Source organism: Glycine max, chromosome 15, assembly GCF_000004515.6.
Source record: "Glycine max cultivar Williams 82 chromosome 15, Glycine_max_v4.0, whole genome shotgun sequence".
In the NCBI taxonomy this organism is placed as follows: Eukaryota; Viridiplantae; Streptophyta; class Magnoliopsida; order Fabales; family Fabaceae; genus Glycine; species Glycine max.
In genome coordinates, this window is record NC_038251.2 from 15,422,926 (window position 1) to 15,445,777 (window position 22,852).

The 22,852-nt window shown below is 34.0% G+C and overlaps 1 long non-coding RNA gene across 1 annotated transcript; it reads right to left on the reverse strand.

Moving 5' to 3' along the window:
* Positions 1-1,254: 1,254 nt before the first annotated feature.
* On the reverse strand, positions 1,255-7,279 carry LOC100804961 (uncharacterized; the record flags this gene model as incomplete). Its single annotated transcript, XR_003264834.2, has 6 exons — positions 1,255-1,972; positions 3,088-3,181; positions 4,642-4,804; positions 4,959-5,119; positions 6,163-6,245; positions 7,229-7,279. It is a non-coding gene; the product is annotated as an uncharacterized lncRNA (long non-coding RNA).
* Positions 7,280-22,852: the final 15,573 nt, after the last annotated feature.

Consider the following 22,852-nt stretch of genomic DNA (forward strand, 5'->3'; position numbering starts at 1 on the left):
CCCACAAATTCTAAGAGTGCTGATTTTAAAATATCTATGTGTAAATTCTATAACAATATTCATTTTCTTCAAAACAAACCAAGATATCAGAGAATACATGGATAATCCTAAGCCAATTCAAATGGTGCAACAAATATTACTCCACTTTTTTCATTATTCGCTCGATATTGTGCAAAGATATTGGTGAAACAAACATGAATAAAAAAGAGATTAAATATTCTAAAAATGACCAAAATAAGACAAAAGAAAAAATAATTAAGGACTAAAGACTAGAATTTAAACTTAGGGATTAAAATCAAAAAATGAAATTTTATAGGAGCTAAAATTTAAAGGTAAAAATCATATAAGAAAATTTTATAAGGACTATAATGACATAAAAACATTGTGTCATATGATATCACATGAAAATGTCATGGAACACACTTTTAAGGTTGACATGTGTTATTTTCATGTGAGACTATATGATCCTTGTAATATAATTGTCATTTGCATGATAACATCAATTTTTGTTTGTCATATCATCACTTAATGGATCAAATTTAACATCTAAGACTAAAATACTAATAAAAAAATTAAAGAGGGACCAAAACCTATCAAAAAAATTTAAGAGACACTAAAATCTAAAATAATTGAGAGATCAAAAACTTATTTAACCCATAAAAATATTATATTCAAATATAGTAATAATATTTTTGTTATCTGAAAAAAAAAAACATACAAGAAATTCGCAGATAAAGGCAACCAAGTTTGAGTGCTGTTTTTTGACCCCCAAACATTGCTCACTCTCACCTGATACCTGTTATTCCTCTTCATATCTGTTTTGGTTTTTTCTCCTGTCAATTGCTTCTCTCTTATCCTTTGTTCATTTTTTTAGCTCTTTCTAAATGTTACACTCTTGGATATCAATGGAATGTTTTCCCTACCAAGTACGGAGACAATACATATACATCATTATTTTGAATTTGTGTTTCAGAGCTTTTAAAACATCTGAAAGTGAAGCCAACTAGGAAAGTCTGGCCATATTTGGCACGAAGTCATTGCTTACAAAAGCAGATTAACTTTAACAAATTTCTCTTATGTTTCACGGACATTTTTAAATTTAATTAAAAAATTAAACAAAAATAAATTAAAGAAATAAAACTTTTAAAATAGAAGAAAAAATACAACTTCAGTGATATGGTGTTAAAAATCAAAATTTAACAATTAAATTTAAGTTAAGATTAATTAAAATTTTAATAATTTTCAAAAGATACCTTCAGATGTTATAGTATGTGAAGAATTATAATTCAAAATTAAATCAAATCAAAAGCATAAGATTAGAAAGAGAATAATCTCTAAAAATACTCTCATTTAATAATAATAACTCTAATAGTGGCAGATATCCATGACTCCTCTGTATCTACCTTTTATTTTTCTCCATTCAACCTAATGAAGCAAGATTTTCAAATTTGACAAACACAAAGTTGGTGGTCTCAAATGCATGGAACATCAAACCTGTTAGGGTTTGCCTAGTAACAAGAGAGTTTGAGTAGTTACACGAAGTCTTAAATTCAAATCTCATTGCTGTAATTATAAACACAACGTGGGTTCAGTTAGGGACCCTGCAGGGTAAACATTTGTTAGAAAAACAAAAAAGAAGAGTTCACACTGTTTGATGCCTATGCTAGCAAGAACACCTAGCTAGCAGTACCCTTGACCTGGTGCAAGGTTTCTTCTATGCAGTTCACAACAACTGAGGACAAGTCGCCTTGATGATTACTGAAGATATGATTAGCTCCTTCAATGACATGTAACTTGTGGTTTGATATGATCTTGGCAAACTCAAATGCATCTTCAACAGGAATAATTTCATCGGAAGAACCATGAATAGTAAAGACCCTGTCATATACGATGTGGTCTGACATTTAGCACACCTATGCATCAGGGTAATTTCATAGCTTCATCAAGAATTGCTGCTAGAAGCACCACCTACCTACAATGCAACTACCCAATTCTATTACACAAGAAACAATGTTTCTCCTACAATGTAATACTTCACACAAATTTGCATACTATACTAGTTTCCCAGTAAATCAAAATTAAAGCGAAAAATAGTATCGTAACCACACACACAAAAAGAAGCAAAACAAAGTATAAAATATCAAGAGCATGTTCTAATTTTGCAAATCCTCTCATATTTTCATAGTTTCCCAATGTCACAAAATAAATAGGTAGGAGTTCTTTTCATGAAGCACCAAGTACTAACTCTACAACATACAACATAAATTATGGCTACTTGTAGAAGTCAAACAGCAAACCAAAGATAAAAAAAAAAAATATATTTCATTAATTTTTTATTCTCTCAAGAAGAAACTTGAAAATCTTTACAGAATTATTTTATGTGCTTATTTTCTATATATGATTAGTTTGAAAACACTACAGTCAGCATATTAAATTCTTTATATGAAATAATATGGAAATGTTCCAGAGAAAAAATTCTTAAAAAATTGGACTTTGGCTATGAAAGAATAATTCAGGTGACCCAGCTATTCTTGTTTCTGCTTTGGAAATAATTTTTTGTGAAGCATATTCTAATTTTGCAAATCCTCTCATTTTATCATAGTTTCCCAATGTCACAAAATAAATAGGTAGTTCTTTCCATGAAGCACCAAGTACCAACTCTACAACATACAACATAAATTATGGCTACTTGTAGAAGTCAAACAGCAAACCAAAGAGAAAAAATAAAAATATTTCACTAATTTTAATTCTCTTAAGAAGAAACTTGAAAATCTTTATAGAATTATTTTATGTGCTTATTTTCTATGTATGATCAGTTTGAAAACACTATAGTCAACCTATTAACATCAAATTTGTTAAGGGAATTCTTTTTTATAAAATAACATGGAAATGCTCCAGAGAAAAATTCTTTAAAAATTGGACTTTAGCTACGAAAGAATAATTCAGGTGATCCAGTTATTCTTGTTTCAGCTTTAGAAATATTTTTTGGTGAAACTATGTAACATCAAAACACATACTTGATCAACAAAGAAATGCAGCAATAGACAAAAGGTGGTAGCAAAAGAGACCAGACACTTATCCATTCACCTGCATTCTTTGTCAATCTGAAGGCATGCTTCATGCATATTTATTCCCAAGCGATCCATCAAACTTTCTTCAGTTACATGGAAATCAAAACTTCCTGTAACACAAGATGTCCTCAGATGATCATTTAATAATAAAATAACTGAGTACCTATGTGTGAAAGAGACAAACAAAGAATGCAATGTCATGTACCACAATATCCATGATAGCCATCAAGCCTGTAGAAAAGTTTATCTGAAACCCCAAAGTTGAATCCATTCGCTAGTATTGAACATGATTGTTAATGATTTCTACTGCCTAGTTTTTTTCATTTTTCTCCCTTATCTTTTCTTTCTTTTCTTCAGCTTTAGAGGTTCATTTTATTATCACTAACCATAGAATGGTGGTAAAATAAGGTAGTGAGATTCCTATTCTGCCACCCTTTCTAGTAAGAGCATCTACACCAATGTTTGGCGCAATAAATATCAACAATCACTCGTCTTTCATTGAGTAAGGACTTGCCTGACATGGTAATCTTCCCACAAGAAAGGTGGCTTTCATTTGGGTAGATTATTTGCATAAGTTGTCGTGTATGCTGCGGCTTAAACTAGAAGTTAATGATGAACAGGCCTTCATTTCCTTTAGGTATTTTATGTTCTTGTTGATTAGAAGAGAAGTCTTCTCTTACTGCTGGTCGTAGGTGAAACTTTGACTGTTGCATTTCAATTAGAACTTCGTGCTTGTGAAACAGTAAATCTCAAATCCCAATTTTAGCACAAGTTCATAGGGAAAACAAAAGAAGTCATGGTTCTGGACAAGCTAATTCTATCAAGTACTGTCAAAGATATAAAACTGTTGGGTGTGAGCATTTATGGCTTAACCAAACAGGTTAAACTTCTAGAAGGGACGGTTCGTAACATGGTGTATCAAAGCTTCTATGACAATGAGGACAAGAGTTTAATCACCATCCTTGTTTTGTTCTTTATTACTAAATTAAAATCCCATACAGGGTAAAATGGAAAATTCATTGTCCACTCTTCAATTCTAATAGGGACTTAAGTCCCATATCAAGTAGTATGGGATGCTCAATGAAGGGGTCAGGTATTTCTAAATATATAGATCCATTACGGACCTCCACCTAACAGCTTAAGGGTTTAGGAGAGTTGGTTCTTAAGAAGTACATTTAAACAATAAATTCAAAGTATAAAACAATTGTTAAAAACTGGAATCAGATTTGCTAAGAGAGAAAGAAGGATTGATGAAAGAATGAAGAGGAACTATATTATTCAAGAATGAAAGAATGAGTATGAGATACCCAAGCAGTTTGAAGAACCTGGACCCTCCCTAAACTAATTCTGAAATCTCAACTGATTTCCTTAGTTACAATTACAACAGTTACAATAATTCCCTCCTCTTAACTCATTTTTGGGTTCCTCCTTATGAAAACCTGTCTAATAGGAAGCCTAACTCTATCAACAGGTCATCAATAGATAATGAATATATTGATATATCTCTCAAAACATGTGGCGGACAACATTCACTAATGAATAACACTGAGTAAATGAAAGGTTACCAGACCTCCTCTTCTTCACATCAATGAAACCGTCCTTCCTGATTCTTTCCAAATAATCTTTTCCAAAGGGTTCTCCAATGCCTGCCTTCATATCATAATGCTCAGAGAGGTTGACAATTGTTTTAATGTCACTATATTTTGAAGCAAACAGAAGCACTACGTCACTTCCTGCATAAAGATACAGAAAACCATTAGTAGTTCGATCATGCATGCAGACTTTATGTGGTAAAAAGCTACACTAATATGTTAGGTTTCACCAACTACACATGAAAAGGCAATAACCACCCAAATGGAATAGGATTTTTCTCAACCCTGGTCCTTCCCAACAGGGATCTATAGAATAGGAATTTTCTCAACCAACATGTACTATGACCAACATTTGCACTGATAGCACGGTTAGATTCTGGGAAATGTTGAGCTACAGCATGTAAATCATCAACCTCTGTCCAATAGTTACCAAACTAAAACAGACCTTCACTTTCCCTTCAAGGAAAATCCAAGAGCTAAAGTTAGGACAAAACAAAGAGTGGAGCAAGGTTAAAGATCAAAAGACCAGATGACAGAAATTTTAGCACGTATAATGCAGTGTAAATGGAGAAACTACCACCCATTTTACACCAAGCAACTGAGTTCCTTCCATATGTTGGGAAGTAGGCAGTGGTCTGAAACATGGGTACTTCATTTTCTAAATTGTACCCGTACCTGGTCCGTGCTGAGTGCTGGTACAGGTTGGGTATGCTTGGGTACTTATCCAAATTTCTTGGGGAGAAAAAATTGTACGTGGCTTGAGACTTAGAAAAAAAAAATTATATGGAGTACTAATACTCTATCTGTATTCATGCACCATACAGCAGCATATGCAGTGACTGAATCAGATCTCTCTTAACAATTACAATATCTAAATTATAGGGAAGTTGAGTTACTGAGGATGGTACATACCCACACTCCTAGAAACTCCTCAAACAATACAATGATCCTAATTAATTCTAACAACTGGAACTACTAGAGTAATTTCAATATTAGTTATGATAAACAAAAATAGCCTCTGCTACCAAAGCAGTCACATTAGAGGAGACCACTTTATATAACTTCTGTGCTGTTTCAATGATCAAACTATCGTATTCGTCCATCCAGTGACACATGTTCTTGATATTCACAAAGTATCAATATTTTTACCATTGAGGAAGTATTAGTATTTAGTAACACATTAATAAATGCATGCAACCAAATTGATAAAAGAAAATGAAAGTATTCAAATGAATCAAATCACATGCTTTTTATGCACATACTTATCTTGCACCTATAATTATCTATTGAAAACGGAAGAACCCCAAGAATAAGATAAAAGGTCCAATCCACTTTTCTCTGTTTCTCAGTTTTTAGCTTAACATTTGATAGTAAAATTCTGAAATTCTAGTACAATTTAACAACCATTTATAGTAACATGCAAGGCCACCTAAAAAACAAACGCGTACCTAATATGTTTAGACAAGTAATGGTTATACTCTGTATAGCTATAAACTTACCCATTTCCTGAGAAGTCAAAACGGAAAGAACTAATTTTGGCATTCTCCAATGCAACAGCAAGGTTCAATATGAGATTGGTATCCTAAAACGAAAAAAATAATCAACGAGAATAATCAGGCACTAAAGGAATTAAATAATAATAATAATAATCTACTCACATATTACAAAATAAAATATACAATTTTTTACTTTAACTCTCATTACTCTCTCAATTTTTTCTTTCTTGTCTCCTTGGAATGTATATTCAAAGCAAACACTTGCAATTAAGCAAAGAAATTTCCACTTAATAATAAAAACTAAGAGAATGTTTAGATGGTGAAATTTAATAGGGTAATTCAATTTTTTAAAGAATTTTAATTACTTTTCAATTAAATAAGATGTTTGGATAAAAATTTGAAAAAAAATTGAAATTTGAGTATTTTGATAAGAAATTTTAGTTAAATATTAGTATTTTAAATTCTTTTATTTTATGAAAGAATTTGCTCTCTTCTCTCGCCGCTGCTGGCACTTGGTTACAGGTAAAGTAAAGTTTTTTTTTAGGATGAATCTTAATTCTTAATTTCTATATTCAAACACAAAATTTAAAAAATGAAAACACAAAAATTTAAAAATGAAAAAATTAAAATTAAAATATTTGAAATATTTAAAATTCTTTAAAATTTTAAATTTCTTCCTCCAAACACAGTCTATTTGTTTCTCACACTACTTCTTATATTTTTCTCTTACTTGAATTCAATATTTTTGTTAAACTGTTAATAATTAAAAATAACTTTATATTAACAATGTTAATTATTTATTATAAATTCAAAATATAATTTATATATTCAATGATATTTTTTATTATAATTTAATTATTTTTTGGGTTACTGTGGAAATATTGATCAACTTTCCTGCTAATTAATCTATCTTTAATAGTGTTTCTCCTAATCAGCTTTTTCATCGTAGTTAGAAATTAAAACTACTTATTTATATAAAAATATACATTTATACTGTGATAAAATAATAATAAGAAGAAGAAAAATAAAATAAAAGAATAAGAAGGCTTGGCATATGAAAGAAGCTAACCTTTGTGCATCGAAAACCATGGCACAAGATTACAAAGTCCCAAGACCCAGATTAATGCAATGTGCCCACAAATTTTTCACCGTGCCTGTTTATGACTTTGTGTCGCCGAACAGCTGAAAAAGCAAATGAAAGATTAATCATCAAAATTTCGTCATTGAAAAAAAAATCACTTCTGAATGAGCGTGTTGATGTTGTGAGGGAATGTGAATCTCGGAAAACTCACTCACGTGGATTCTGTGGAGGCAGAGCCATCTTCAAGGAATATGGGTTCCTCTCTCCTCTGCGTTTTTGCGAAATGGCCACCAATTGCAGATCACTGCGTGTGCAAAAGAAAAAGATTCTCTCTTTTTTTTTTTACAGCAATAGTTTTTTTTGCTGAAGATTTACTGTTTCTAGTTGTGTTTGGGAGGTTTTTTAAAACAACATTTTTTAATAAAATGAGTAATTTTTTATTCTTTTTCATATGTTTCTCTAAAGTTTAATTTTCTTTAAAAGTTATTTTCTGCTCTTTTTTTTTAAGAAACAACTCTTACTTCTTAAAAAAAATATATTGTTTTATAATCACTTTTTTTGAGTTTAAACAAATTGGTTCTAAGGATGTGTCAATTCTTACTTCTTAAAAAGAAATATATTATTTTATAATCACTTTTTTTGAGTTTAAACAAATTGGTTCTAAGGATGTGTTTGGCCCATCTTTTTTTAGCTTTTTTATTTAAAAAAAGAAAAGAAAAAGGAGAAGCTGAATCAAACATTCTTCATAAAAAATTCTTTAAAAAGAAGTAGCTTCTTTGTATATAATAAAATTTGAAAAAAAAATAACTTTTAAATAAGTAACTTTCTTCTCCGTCTCCGCTCCCGAATGTCAATCATTTTAGCTATTGAACAATCTTATCCACCATCAAAGAATATAACCTTGAATATTTTTTCTTCTATTATTTCCCCTCAAACAAAATGTCACACAAAAAAGATGTAGAATTCCCATCTCCTACCTTTTTACAAATGGAATTAGAAAATCAAGGGTGCGTTTGGATAGAGAATTTTAATTGAATGCGTTTGGATAGAGAATTTTAATTGAATGCGTTTGGATAGAGAATTTTAATTGAGGAAAGTAATTTATCAGAGAATTTGAATTTCTGTAATTTAGAATTCATTGTTTGGATGTTTTTTATGAAAATTTTAAAATTTTGGAATTTTAAAACAGAATTTTAAACAACTAAAAATCTGGAATTTCAATTTCCTTCTAAAAAGTGAGAAATTGAAATTCTCTTCTTACATTCTTCTTTAAGAAACATCGTCTGAGCTCCTAAAATATCGATCGAGTGTGAGTATAGAGGAACACGTATAACTAGCACACCAACCATATTTTCTTTTTTTTTATTCATTTTTTTTTCATCCTCATAATTTTAATTTTTTTTATCCAAACACAAAATTTTGAAAATAAAAGAATTTCAATTGAAATATTTGAAATTCTTAGAATTTAAAATTTCTCAGAATTTTAAATTTCTTCATCCAAACACACTCTTAATTATTTTCCATCTCTAGGATTGTATATCCCTCCACCGCCGAGAACACATACTCCCTATCCTAACCCACTCACCACCCTATCTCCGTGTTGTACCTTAAAACCATTTATCATAATGATTGGCACTCTACCTTCATCCTCCACCTCTATTTCCCCCCAATAAGACTATATTCAATGCCTTTATAATTTTTATCCCGAGAGATCCCTTTTCTCCTTCTCCATACACATTCTCTCCTAAGCAACCCAATGAATTTTATCCACGGCTTTCCTCTCACCCCTTAAAAAACTTCTAAGAAGAGATTCAAGAGAAAAAAATTATACCTAATGGAACCTTGAAGAAGAAGAAAAATAGATAGGGAAGGATACCGAGACTAACTTGACCAATATCATACGACCTCCAAAAGAAATATGCTTAATATTACATAATGCCAATCTTGACCTTACATTATCCAAGCACCCGCCAAGTAGACTTACTCCTATAATCTGTCCTAATAGGCAAGTCCAAATATCTAAAAGGAACACAACCAACTTTACAAATAAGAACATAAATTGTTGTCTATGGTCAACAAGGTGACATTAACATCTAGAGTTGTTAAAACGGGTCAGTTTGGCCCATGTGGGCTGGCTCGTAACAGGTTGAATTAAAAGTGGGCTAACACAACCCAGCCCACTTTCGTGTGGGCTAACAAAATGTCAGCCCGGTTCGGTCCATCACGGGTTGGTGGGTTATGCGGACTGACCCACTTTTTAGCTTTTTTTTGTAAAAAAAAATATTTCAAACAACTTAAAATAAAATCCAATATAGAAATCAAATTAAATCAAATCCAAACATTTAATATCAAAGTGATTGAAGTCTTCAAAATAAACATTCAACATTAAGATAATTGAAATTTAAATGTCATAAAAAATAAACTTCTAAATTATTGAAATTGAAATTAAACATTAGAGTCATGGACTATGAAATCCAGAACAATTTCCTCTTCTTTCTCAACATCACCATTAATTTCATCTACAAAGACAAAACAAAAACAATATCAATAATAAGTCAAGTAAATAAAACATCACTCGGATTCAACTCGGTTCACAGTTAGAAGCCATTCAACTCAGATTCAATACATCAAGAATAATTAACATTTAACAAAGAGAATGAAAGAAATTAAAAGCATGAAAAAAGGAGAGAAATTACCATTTTGGAGGTCGACCACAATGACGGCACAAACGAAGTGGAAGAGGAAGGTTGGCACCACGGTGACGGGCGAATGAGCGCTCGGAGGTCACCGTCATCATTGGTGGCTCGTGTTGTGGAGGTGTCGCCAGATCAATTTTTGCACTATTAGGGATTTAGGTTTCGAAACTTTTGTTGCCGTTTAGGTTTTCTTCTTTGTGCGTTATGTGTTGCTTTAGTCAATGCCTTGCCTATTTAATATTTAGGTTGTAACGTTTATCACTTTACGTTTTTAGGTTGCAAGGTGCAGGCTTGCGTTGCAGAGCGTTATAACATTGCCAATTGGGCTTGTCTATTTGTCGTAAGTTTGGACTAGGAAATAGGAATTTGTCCGTTATTGAATTTGGATTTGGTTGCTAACTTGCTACAAAATAAAAACTTAACTTCCTAACAATTATAAATAATTATAAATTTATAATAATAATAATAAAATAAAATAATATATTATTTAAATATGATAGATTGATGGGCTAGTCCACCAACCCACATGTTGAGCCCACCTAACCCACGGGCTAAGTGGGCCGGGCTAAAAATTTGACAATACCGATTTTTTTAAAAAAAAATTGAGCCCGATCCACTCTGTTTCGCAGTGGGCCGGGCTAGTCCATGGACCGAAACCCATTTTGGCGGCTCTATTAATACCTACCAGTTGATTCTTATGAAAATTTACCTTCAGAATGGAAGACAACTCTAAAAATTGAAGAATTGCTTTAATTTCCATCACATTTTCTGGTTGTTCATATCAATAATCAAAGTGTAATTAACAAATTGTAAATGTGACACACAATTATCTTGCCTCTCTAATTCAAAACCTTTAAACAATCTTCCTCCAAGAGCCTCATTCATCATCATAATTAAGCCTTCTGCTGTAATCAAGAAAAGAAAAAAGAAGAGAGTAGATTTCATTGTCTTAACCTTCTTTCTAATCTAAATTCTTTCGTGGGACTACTGTTAACTAAAACAAAAAATTTATTGTAGACATGAACTCATCAATGAGCTTAAGTCAAGTTGATTTAGTTCATTGTAAGCCCTAGAAGTAGCCAACGAGTTTCTATTGAATATCATGAAAGTAAGGAAATATTCATTATTAGAATTGTTAATAGCTAGAACCAAATTGTTTAAAGAGAAAATGCACAACTTTGAACTAACTTTGAACTAGTGATCAATCTTAATAACTAAACTTCAGATTATACCTTGAGTTAGAGTTTTTTCACTTGATCAGTTTTAATTATTTAATTGATTCATTCATTGTTTTATTTTTTTTATTTATTTTCTAATTTTGTTTTCCTACTCAAACCCCTCTCTATTTATTGTTGCTTTTAATAGCATAAAAGAAGCAAAAACTATACTAGTTTATGCGGATTCAATCTTTGTTTTTTATAACTACCGTAGCTAGAGTCTTTAGTTATTCGATTAGAACTTCAAGTATCCTACAAGTTTTGGTTTTTGGGGTAAGTTATGCAACTAATCGAGGACTTAACCACATTTTAAGCTCCTCGTTCTTTCCTAGGAATTTATTAATCTACAAAAGTCGAACCCAGACCTTCCAAAAAAGGCTTCAACCTTATATATTTCCTTACTCAAAATTATTTTATAAAAGGAATAACAATAAGCTGTTATCACGAGGATGCACTTATATATATATATATATATAGTTGTGTTACCTTATACCTCATGTAATGTGGATTTTTTAAAGGTAAAGTTCTAGAAAAGTTTCTTTCAAAAAGGATATAAATTTAAATCATTTTTATGAATAATTATGTGACTATTAATTCATCATTACATCTGCTGGTACATAAGAGTAAAATCAAGTTCTTTTAAGTCAATAATTCATTTATGATATTTTTGTAATTCTTCCTTGTTTTATATTTTTAAAAAGGGCAATGTAAATATATATTATATAGTTATCAGTTTTATGATAATGTACAAATAGTATAAAATAATTTATATGGTCACTTAATCACATACAAATTATTATTGATATAATTTTTACAATACCTCATGTATCTTTATTCAATCAATTAAGTTAAATCTTATTTATTATTATCACTTTTTGTATATATACGTTAAGAGTCCCAAATTCAATTCTTTATTTTTTTTAAAAAGGGTTTTCCTTTTTTTTCACATAAAATTAACTTTTGCGACAATTTTATTTTTCCTTTTTTTTAATTTTCTTTTATCTTTCCTTCATGACTCCAGTTGCGATACAGATATATTTTTGTTCAAATAATAATATACAATAATATTCTGTCAAAAAAAATATACAATAATATCAACAGTGTTAAGTTGTTTGGTTTTATTTTTAAAATATCCAAATAATAATGTAGGGAAAAGTTTCAGGCGATAAATTTTTATCTAAATTATAAGTTGAGTCTTTCAAGACGAAAAAAAAAGCTCTAAATAGCTGGACAATGAAAACCATACAATTGTATAATGACTCTAATTATATTTAAATCTTTATTAATTTGCTCATATTCTCTTATAACGATCTTCCAAATTGGTGGCTGTGCTTCTTCTTTTGATCACCACACAAAGGTGGGCGAAGGAATAGTCATAACTCACACCACTGCAAATTGGAAAATTGGGTCAATTCTTTGGGTAACACAAGACTCTGGTCCCAGGATGAAGACTATTGGTGAGTTATGAGTAGGGCCCTAACAGTACGGGCTCGTTGGTTTGTCTTAGAATTGGTGGTGGAACCGTGGAAACATGCATAAAGAAACCTTTTATTAGGACTTGTATGAGGCTGACGTTGTGAGTTGTAACACAAGAGGAAAGTTTTCATATAATATTACGGTTATTTGACAACCCACCAATCACAAACAAGATTCAAGAATAAGATTGTCATGAGAGGAGAGAAATATATCTGCGAATCCATTGGATATAAAGAATAAAAGAAGGGATCATTTATTTCTTGAACAGTTTTTTTTTAAAAAAATTTCTATCGGATTTTTAAGTCATGGGAGATTTTATGATTTATGACTTTTAGGATTTTTAAGAATAGAAAAGAATAATTACATTGAGTTCATCGATTTGCCCTAGATATCAATAGACTTATAAATAATTATTTTTATTGGAAACCAATTAAAATTAAAAAAAAAAGGTAAAAGAAAACGATGGTTATAGAGCACAAGCAAATCTAGGGCGCCATTTATGCTCCTTTGACTAAGTTGGCTTTCTTAGTGTTAGTTAGTTAGTTGGAAGTTAAGTTAGTTTAGTTGTTAGTTAATTAGAAGTTAGTTTAGTTGGTTGAAACTAATAGTTAGTTGCAAGTTAGTTGTTGTATATGTGTATATATAACCATTTGTACAAATCAAGATGTAACTTTAAGAATTAATCTTTCAATACATAGAACTCCATTCATTGCTTTCCTTCTTCTTTCTAAGCTTTTCTTGCAAGTTTACTTAGTTAGCTCTGCATTCAACAATGACAGACACAAGGTTTATGATGGTTTCAGAACACTAGTGCTCTGTTGTGCCACTCCTTGATCTTAAACCTGAATCTTTTCTTTTGTTTTTTTCTTCATTATGACCAACGAGATTTCTCCACAAGACCTATCCCTGAATATCCACAGCCCATACTACCTTCATCCAGGTGAAAATCCTGCAAATGCATTGGTTTCTACAGTTCTTGATCCAACAAACTACAACTCATGGAGTCGTTCGATGCTTACCGCATTAAGTGCGAAAAACAAAATTGAATTCATAGATGGATCAATCCAGAAGTGTGCATCAAATCATCCTCTTCATGCAGCTTGGAGGAGATGCAACAATATGGTGGTTTCCTGGCTTGTCCACTCAGTTTCACCCTCGATAAGGCAGAGTATCTTGTGGATGGATAATGCTAAAGACATTTGGAAGGACTTAAAGTCAAGATACTCATAAGGAGATCTGCTGAGAATTTCATAATTGCAGCAAGAAATGGCTTCTATCAAACAAGGTGATCAAAGCATTAAAGATTACTTCACAAAATTGAGAATTATTTGGGATGAATGGGAAAGTTAAAGGCCTGATCCAACATGTTCATGTGATCCAAAGTGTGTATGTGATGCTCTTACTAGTATGATAGAAAGAAAGCAACAAGATCGTATAATGCAGTTTCTTAGATGTTTAAATTATCAATTCAATACTATGAGATCCAATGTATTAATGATAGACCCATTACCAAAGGAAACTTTGGAGCAAAAGGAAACAAGGTTTGCACACACTGTAGTCTTTCTAGCCATACTATAATGACTATTACAAGAAGCATGGGTACCCACCTGGACACAAATTTTACAAGGTACAAAATCCAAACATCAACAATGTCAATACTATAAGGGAAGAAGGTGATGGTTCATCCTTAGATTGAAACCAAGAGACACAAAATGAAGATGTAAGATTAACTACTCAACAATATAAAGCCTTGATGTCATTGTTGCAACAACAAGCTCTAGCTCAAAGCAATTCACAAATAAATTAGATTGGTACAGTTACTAACAAAGGTAGTATATTATATGTTACTTGTAGTGTTATCAAAAGTAGCCAAGATGAGTGGATCCTTGATTCTGGAGCCACAGATCATGTCACAACCTTCCCACATTTGTTTTCTTTATGCAAGAAAATAAAACCTGTAATGGTTAGGCTTCCTAATGGCCATACAGTTATGAATGATAAATGTTTTATCCAGGATATGAACCAGCAGAAGATTGGTACAATTGAGATGGTGGAAGAACTCTACAGACTCAAGATGATTCCTATCAAGTCTAAGTACAAGTCTGATTTTGCTGGTTCTAGCATTTGCAATTTTTTTGCCTTTTCATGTAATAGAATACCTATAGATCTATGGCACTATAGACTTGGTCATCCATCTTTAGAAATATTGTTATTATTAAAACAATTTTATCCTATTCTTAAATCAGATAAGCAATTTGTGTGTGAAACCTGTCATCATTCAAAGCAAAAAAGATTATCATTTCCTAGTAGTGAATCACATTCTTCTTATGCTTTTGCTCTTATATATGTTGATATTTGGGGTCCTTGCAATGTAACTTCATTAAATGGTTACAATTATTTCCTTACTATAATAAATGATTACTCAAGGTTTGTTTGGGTTTTTCTCATGCAGTCAAAAGTTGAGACACAATCTCATCTAAAGAATTTTGTTGCCAATGTTGAAAAGTAGTTTGAGACAAAAGTAAAATTGATTAGGTCAGATAATGGGGTAGAGTTTATCATGAGACAATTTTATGATGATACTGGTATTGTGCATCAAACTACTTGTGTTGAAACACCCCCAACAAAATGGCATTGCTGAAAGAAAACATCAACATTTGCTCAATGTGACTCGATCTTTGTTATTTCATTCAAATCTCCCAACTGTATTCTGGTCATATGCATTGATTCACTATTCTTATCAATTGCATGCCTTCTCCCTTTCTTAATAATCATACTCCCTATGAAAAATTACATGGAAAAATCTATGATATTGAGTCTTTAAGAGTATTTGGGTATTTATGTTTTCCTAGTACTCTAATAGCTAATAGAAAGAAACTAGATCCTAGGGCTGCCACTTCTGTATTTTTGGGTTTTAAACCAAACACTAAAGGATTCATTATGTTTTATCTTAAAGCCAAGGCCATATCTGTCTCTAGGAATGTGATCTTCTATGAGGATTGTTTTCCTTTCATTGGTCAAGACAAACCTAATGTTTTCACTGTCCTTCCTATTCTTTCTTCTCATGCCATTGATCAACCTGATGGTGTCTCATCAGAATTACCAGTTGATAATATCATGCTTGTACCAAATAATGTTGATTCTAATCCCTTAACTTTAGAGCAGTCCTCTAATACAACCAGAAGATCTCTAAGACAGACACACAAACCAAGTAAGTATAAGGACTTCCATGTTTCATACCCATCTTCAACTATAGCTAGTTATTCTGCAGGTACTTATCTCTATCCTCTTAATTCTGTTCTTTCATATAGAAAATTGTCTCCTTTTTATCACAATATTGTTTTATCCATTACACAAAGTCTTGAACCTCGATCATATAATGAAGCTTCTAAGGATCCTGTCTGGGTTGAGGCAATGAATGCAAAGATTAAGGCTTTAGAACTTAATGATACTTGGATTTTAATTGATATGCCTCAACATAAGAATGTTATTGGTTGTAAGTGGGTGTATAAGATCAAGCACAGATCAGATGGGTCAGTGGAGAGACATAAGGCCAGGTTAGTGGCCAAGGGCTACTCTCAAGTGGAAGGGCAAGATTACCTAGACACCTTTTCTCCAGTTGCCAAGCTAACCACAGTGAGACTTCTATTGGCCTTAACTGCTATCAATAAATGGTATCTCAAGCAATTAGATGTGAATAATGTTTTCTTGCATGGTGATTTAAATGAAGAGGTGTACATGATGCTTCCTCAAGGTATGCAAGTAGCCAAGCCTGGCCAAGTTTGTAAGTTGCAAAGGTCCCTATATGGACTGAAACAAGCCAGCAGGCAGTGGTATGCTTGGCTCTCTTCCTTTTTTATATCTCATGGGTACAAGCAGTGTGCTTCGGATCATTCTTTGTTTCTCAAGCATGGATTCAATACTGTCACTGTTCTGTTAGTTTATGTGGATGATATTGTTTTTTTAGGAAATGATTTGATTGAAATACAAGCTATTACACAGTTGTTGACAATGCTTTTAAGATAAAAGATTTAGGTGACTTGAGATACTTCTTAAGTTTTGAAGTAGCCAGAAAACCTATTGGTATCAATATTTGTCAGAGGAAGCATGCCTTAGACATTCTTAGTGATACTGGTATGCTTGGATCTAAACCAATATCTACTCCATCAGATTATGCTACTAAGTTGCATCAACAATCAGGGGCTCCTCTTTCATTGGAAGATGCTTCCTCTTTTAGAATGTTGATTGGAAGGTTGATCTACTTGACCAATACAAGGCCAGATATAGATATCACTTATGTTGTGCAACATCTAAGCTAATTTGTTGTTGCTCCCACCTCAGCTCATCAACAAGCTGTTGTTCAAATTCTTAGGTATATCAAGGGATCCCCAGGAGCAGGGATTTTCCTTTCTGCTACAAGTAAAATACATTTAAAGAGGTTTAGTGATTCTGACTAGGCTGGTTTCATTGACACAAGAAGTTCTATCACTGATTATGCTATATACATTGGTGACTCACTGATTTCATGGAAATCCAAGAAACAAGCCACTGTATCTAGAAGTTCATCAGAAGCTGAATACAGGGCACTAGCCAGCGAAATTTGTGAAATACAATGGCTTTGCTATCTGCTGGAAGAATTTAGAGTAGACTTTCAACAACTTGCCACTCTGTATTATGACAACAAATATGCTCTTCACATAGCTTCGAATCTAGTATTTCATGAAAGAACAAAGCATATTGAGATTAACTGCCACATATTTCGAGAGAAGGTGTTAAGGGGTCTTGTGAAGTTGCTTCCCATTCCTTCTATAAATCAATTAGGTGATGTTTACACTAAAGCTCTAATGCTTGGTGCTTTTAAATTTCTGCATTCCAAACTAGGAATGTCTGATATCCACTCCTAGTTTGAGGGGGGCTCTTATTGTTAGATAGTTAGTTGGAAGTTAAGTTAGTTTAGTTGTTAGTTAGTTAGAAGTTAGTTTAGTTGGTTGAAACTAATAGTTAGTTGGAATTTAGTTGTTGTATATGTGTATATATAACCATTTGTACAAATCAAGATGTAACTTTGAGAATTATTCAAGAGGTCTGAACTTTGATCATTTGAGAATTACACTTTAAAGTTCATACCTCTTTTGAGGCACAAATTTCATGTTCCCTATCTCCTTCTCCCTCCATTCTTCTTCTCCTACCTCCAAGCTCTTATCCATGGCTTCCTATGATGGTGAGCTTCTTCTTGACTCGTCTTCTCCTTGAAGTGGCGTCTCCTCTCAACTCTTCTTCTTCTCCATTTCGCTACCATTAAAATTCATGAAGCAAAGAACTCCATTGATGAAGAAGATCCAAGGCCTACAAGCTCCAATGGAGCTACATCAAAGCCGAACAAGATGCACTTCATATGAAATGATTAGCAAGAATAACAGATCACAAGGAATAATCACCAAACTTCGATCCTCACAAGGCTAGTGTTTCTCTCAATCTCACAAGTGTCTCGGTTAAAAGTGTTTCAATTATAACAACTGAATAGTAAAATTCCCAACTTTTCACATTATCTTAGTCAATGCAATCACACATGCACAATACAGATCACTAAGGACTTTATTAGGCTTGTAATATGGCTGAGCTAACAAAGAAATCATGGTTTTTCTTGGATTCAAAGTTTAAGATCTAGGAGAGCATTCATTCCCCCAAATTATTGACAAACCATAACTTGGAATTTTTCACAACACCAACCTTATTGCTTTGCTACTCTTTTCAGCATAGCCATTTTCTTTGATGATGGTTTACCCTAGCTTTTATTCTTTAAAATAACAATTTTTTTAATGCAAAAGTAATAGACATTCATACTGGGCTACCATATATTGTGACTCAATTTGACTTATGTTATTTATTCATTTTCCTGCAATAGAAATTCACCCAAAAACACTCCCCCAAATTTGGGACAAATTTTTCTGGATTCATGAGTACTCTCCTACAACCTAAGAAAGGGTAGTTAGTCAATATCAACTTTGTAGGCTTGGGTTCTAATGATAAATAATTTACATTAGGCTCAAAAAGGGTGCAAGGGATACATTCATTCACATGATGGCTTTTTGGCTAAGTAGTTGTAATAAACTTAAAACAATCCAAGAATCATGCAAAATCAGGAAATTAAAACCAGTCGTTCTCTTACAATTTCAAGTTCACACAACTTACCGGTTTTCATTGAAGTATTCAGATTCTCATTCCATGTTTTTCTGTCAGAAATACTAACATTTTCACTCTTATATTGTTAGTTCACACTCCATCACTTACATTGACGCATGTTTGCACGAGAATCAGTAATTCACAAAAAGTATCCATTAGTACGTAGTTAGTTTCACTCCTGTAATCGATTCACTCAATATGTGTTGCAACCAACAATAATTGTCTACTTCATTATCATAATTAAATTTAAATTAATGAATTTTAAATTACCAAAATTTAAATTAACATAGTTCCAAAAAAATAAAATAACAATAAAATAAAGAAAACATACAAATAAGGCTAAAATGAAAATAAAGAAAAATAAAGAAAGGGAAAATAAATAAAAGAAAGAAAAATCATGCTCAGCATCAGTCCTATGTGGGCCTGAAACTTAAGATCCTTGTGCAGCAATGATGTCCGTGACATAATCGTTGTCAGCTCTGGTCTCTATGGCATCATCATTACCCGCGCCAGAGGTGTCAACCCCTCCCTCCCCACCCCCAATAGATAAGAGGTTGGACTCTTGGCCAGGCAACCTACTGGAGGAAGTCCTCTAGTGTCATCAGGGGAGGCTCCATAGAGAGATGAATGGAGAGTTGGTGCAGGTTCTGGATGACGAGACGTTGGTCGTGGTGGAGGCTCTGCATCATTTGAAAAATCTAGTCCTGCTGATAGGAGGAGGAAGATGGGCCGATAGAAGAGGAGGCGATTGGAGGAGGGATGACTGGTGGTGGTGTGTCTTGAGTGGCTCTGGCTCGGACCCGCCTTGGCCCTGGAAATGTGATAGAAGAATATGCTAGATTCCAACAGTTCTTCTTTATATAAGTCAGGTTAATCATCGAGCTGAGGGGCTCGTAGGCCAGTGTGTCTGAATCGGCTCCCTGAGCGTCGCATAATGTAGTGATCAAAACAGGGAAGTTGAGTCTGGATGTACTGGACTGGGAAATCTGCATATAAATCATGCTGCCTACGTCCATTTCCATCTTCATGGCGAGTCCATAAATTAGGCGGGCGCCATCCATGTTGAGGTCGGAGGTGTGGAAGGTAGGAGCAAGGTTGAAGCATGAAAGCACACTTCGTAGAATCTTCCATGGAGCCCCATCGGCATTTGGCATGAACTTCCCGCCCAGGGTGCACAATTTGGCTACGATGGCCTCATGGTCTGGGTAGGTGTGGAGGTATTGGGAGTAGATTGTTAGCTTCTCTCCCTCTGGGATGATGACAGGAGTCCCCAAAAAATCATTCAACGTCTGAGCATCGAATCTAATGGTCTTCCCCCATACCATGCATTGCTTCGGATAGCCATCCTTCGGGTCGTACACATTGGAGTAGAACTCCTTCACTAAGGCAACATCTATTTGATTTTCTGGCAACCTGGTGAGTCTTCTATGCCATTGATGTCTCTAGAGCTCGCCATAAATTCATCGTACATGTCTGGCGTGAGCTCCACATTTTTCTCCAAAAGAATGTTCTGGAGGTGCACATCATCTTGGTATCAGACCCATGCAATCTCTGAAGCGAACCGAGAGGAATCCCAAGTGGAATACCCCTTGTGGCTGATTGGGTCATGTGTGGCGTTTCCTCGAGGCCATATGCAAAAGAAACAAGAAAACAACAAAGAAACATGTTAGAAACAAAATTAGAAAACAAAGAAACAAAAATTCAAACTCTGAGTGTGGTGCTAAGCCGCCATAGGGTGCTTAGCGCCAATGCAAACCAGCTGGGCATTAGCATGAGACTATGTGCTAAGCCCATGAATGAAAATAGGTAGACCTTGGGCTTAGCGCGAGACTGCGTGCTAAGCCCTATGGGAACATCTAGACATTGGGCTTAGCACGAGACTACGCGCTAATCCCATGCATGGAAACATGAAGACTCAAATAAGCCAATGCATGAACATTCAACGAAAAACCTAGAAAATGAAAAACATATGCATGCGACTCAAGAACACGCTTAGCGGGCAGTGGCGGCTTAGCGCGTTCATCCTTAAAAACCCAGAAACGCAAGAATGCACTAAGCCGCCATGGGGCACTTAGCACGTTCATCAAAACCCAGAAAAATTCATGTTTTGCCCAGATGGTCTCGTTAAGCCATGGATGTGGGATTAGCAAGCTTACATAGTAATGCAAATAATGAAATACACTGAGCATTTTGAATAGAGTGTAACTTCAACAGTGCATCAATTAACAACATGGAACCAAATAAATAATAAAAAGTGCAAATTCATACCTAAATCAATAACAAAAAAATATGTTAAATGAAAAAGGAAATGTGAGAATGAGAATAGTGAAAATGCACGAATGAATATTTGAACTAAAACTTTTGCACAGATGAGAGTGAGAAGAGAATAAAGGAAGAGGGAAGGGTTTATAGTTTGAGAAGTTACGATTTGCACGCTTAGTGCAAGCTCAGCGCTTAGCACGCAGCCTAACAATTACAGTTGCATTAACGGTGTATGCGTTTAGCGACCCTGTGCGCTAAGCGCATGAAGAACAAAGTCCTTTGGTCTTCCCTCTCAGAAAATGCACTTAGTGCATCCTCAAGATGGTCGCGCTTAGCACGGGATGGCGCGCTTAGTGCCTGAATCTTCTTCTTGAAAGTTTTCAAAGTTTCATGAATCATCACCCTACAACCTGCAAAATCACAGAGAGCAATATTTTTGGATTTTTGCTAGTAAAAAAAAATTAACAAAAACAAATAATTAAAGAAAAGCAAGATGAAGATAGAAGAAATCTTGAGTTGTCTCCTAGTAAGCGTCTCTTTAACGTTACTAGCTTGACGTGGGACCCCTTCGTGAGTCCTGGAGGTGGGTTTTCAGTCGCTGACCAATAACAATCCAACTTCTCTCAGGGTTACTTGAGGCAGGACCCACCAGCTCCACTGCTCGATAAGGCTTCACTTCTTTGATTATGAAGGGCCTAAACCATTTAGACTTAAGTTTACCTGGAAAAGCCTTAGCCTTGAATAGAATAACAAAACTTGTTGTCCTGGCTGAAAGTGTTTCTTTATCAACTTCTTATCATGTTACACCTTCATCTTCTACTTATAAATTTTATAAGACTCATAGGCATTGAGTCTCATCTCCTCTAGCTCTAGCAGTTGTAGCTTCTGCTTCTCACCGGACAAGGATTCATCAAAATTAAGGAATTTGAGAGCACAGTAGGCCCTGTGCTCCAGCTCCACTGGCAAGTGACATGTCTTCCCATAGACCATCTGAAAGGGAGACAGTCCAATGGAAGTCTTGAAAGCAGTCTTGTAGGCCCATAATGCATCATTCAACTTTGAGTCCTAATCTTTTCTTGAGGAAGCAACAATCTTCTCTAGAATCCTCTTCAGTTCTCTATTAGAAACCTCTGCCTGGCCATTTGTCTGAGGATGATAAGGTGAAGCCACCTTATGTCTAACATGATAATGCCCCAGAACCTTCTGTAACTGTGCATTGTAGAAATGTGAACCCCCGTCACTGATAAGTACTCTGGGAACCCCAAAATGGGAGAATATTTTCTTCTTGAGAAATTTAATGATAGTCTTGGCATCATTTTTTGGAGCAGCCACAGCTTCTACCCACTTAGACACATAATCAATAGCAACCAAGATGTACTGATTCCCATAAGAGGATGGTAGAGGGCCCACAAAATCAATGCCTCGACAGTCAAAGACTTCACAATGAAGCACATGGTCATGGGCATCCTTGAAGATAGAAGGCCAAAAAAATCCAGCTTGTGGTACCTTAGTAGTTGTCCTATCTCCACTATAATGTCCGCCACAAGAAGAATTGTGACATTGCCATAATATGCTTCTAGATTCTTCCATGGTGACACATCTTCTCAATAAATTATCTACTCCAATCTTGAATAAATGGGGATCATCCCAGACATAGAAACGAGCGTCATGGGGGAACTTCTTCCACTGATTCCAATTGAAGTCACTTGGAATGATTCCTGCATCTTTGTAGTTGGCCATATCTACGAACCACGACCTCTCTCACTCACATGTAGAAA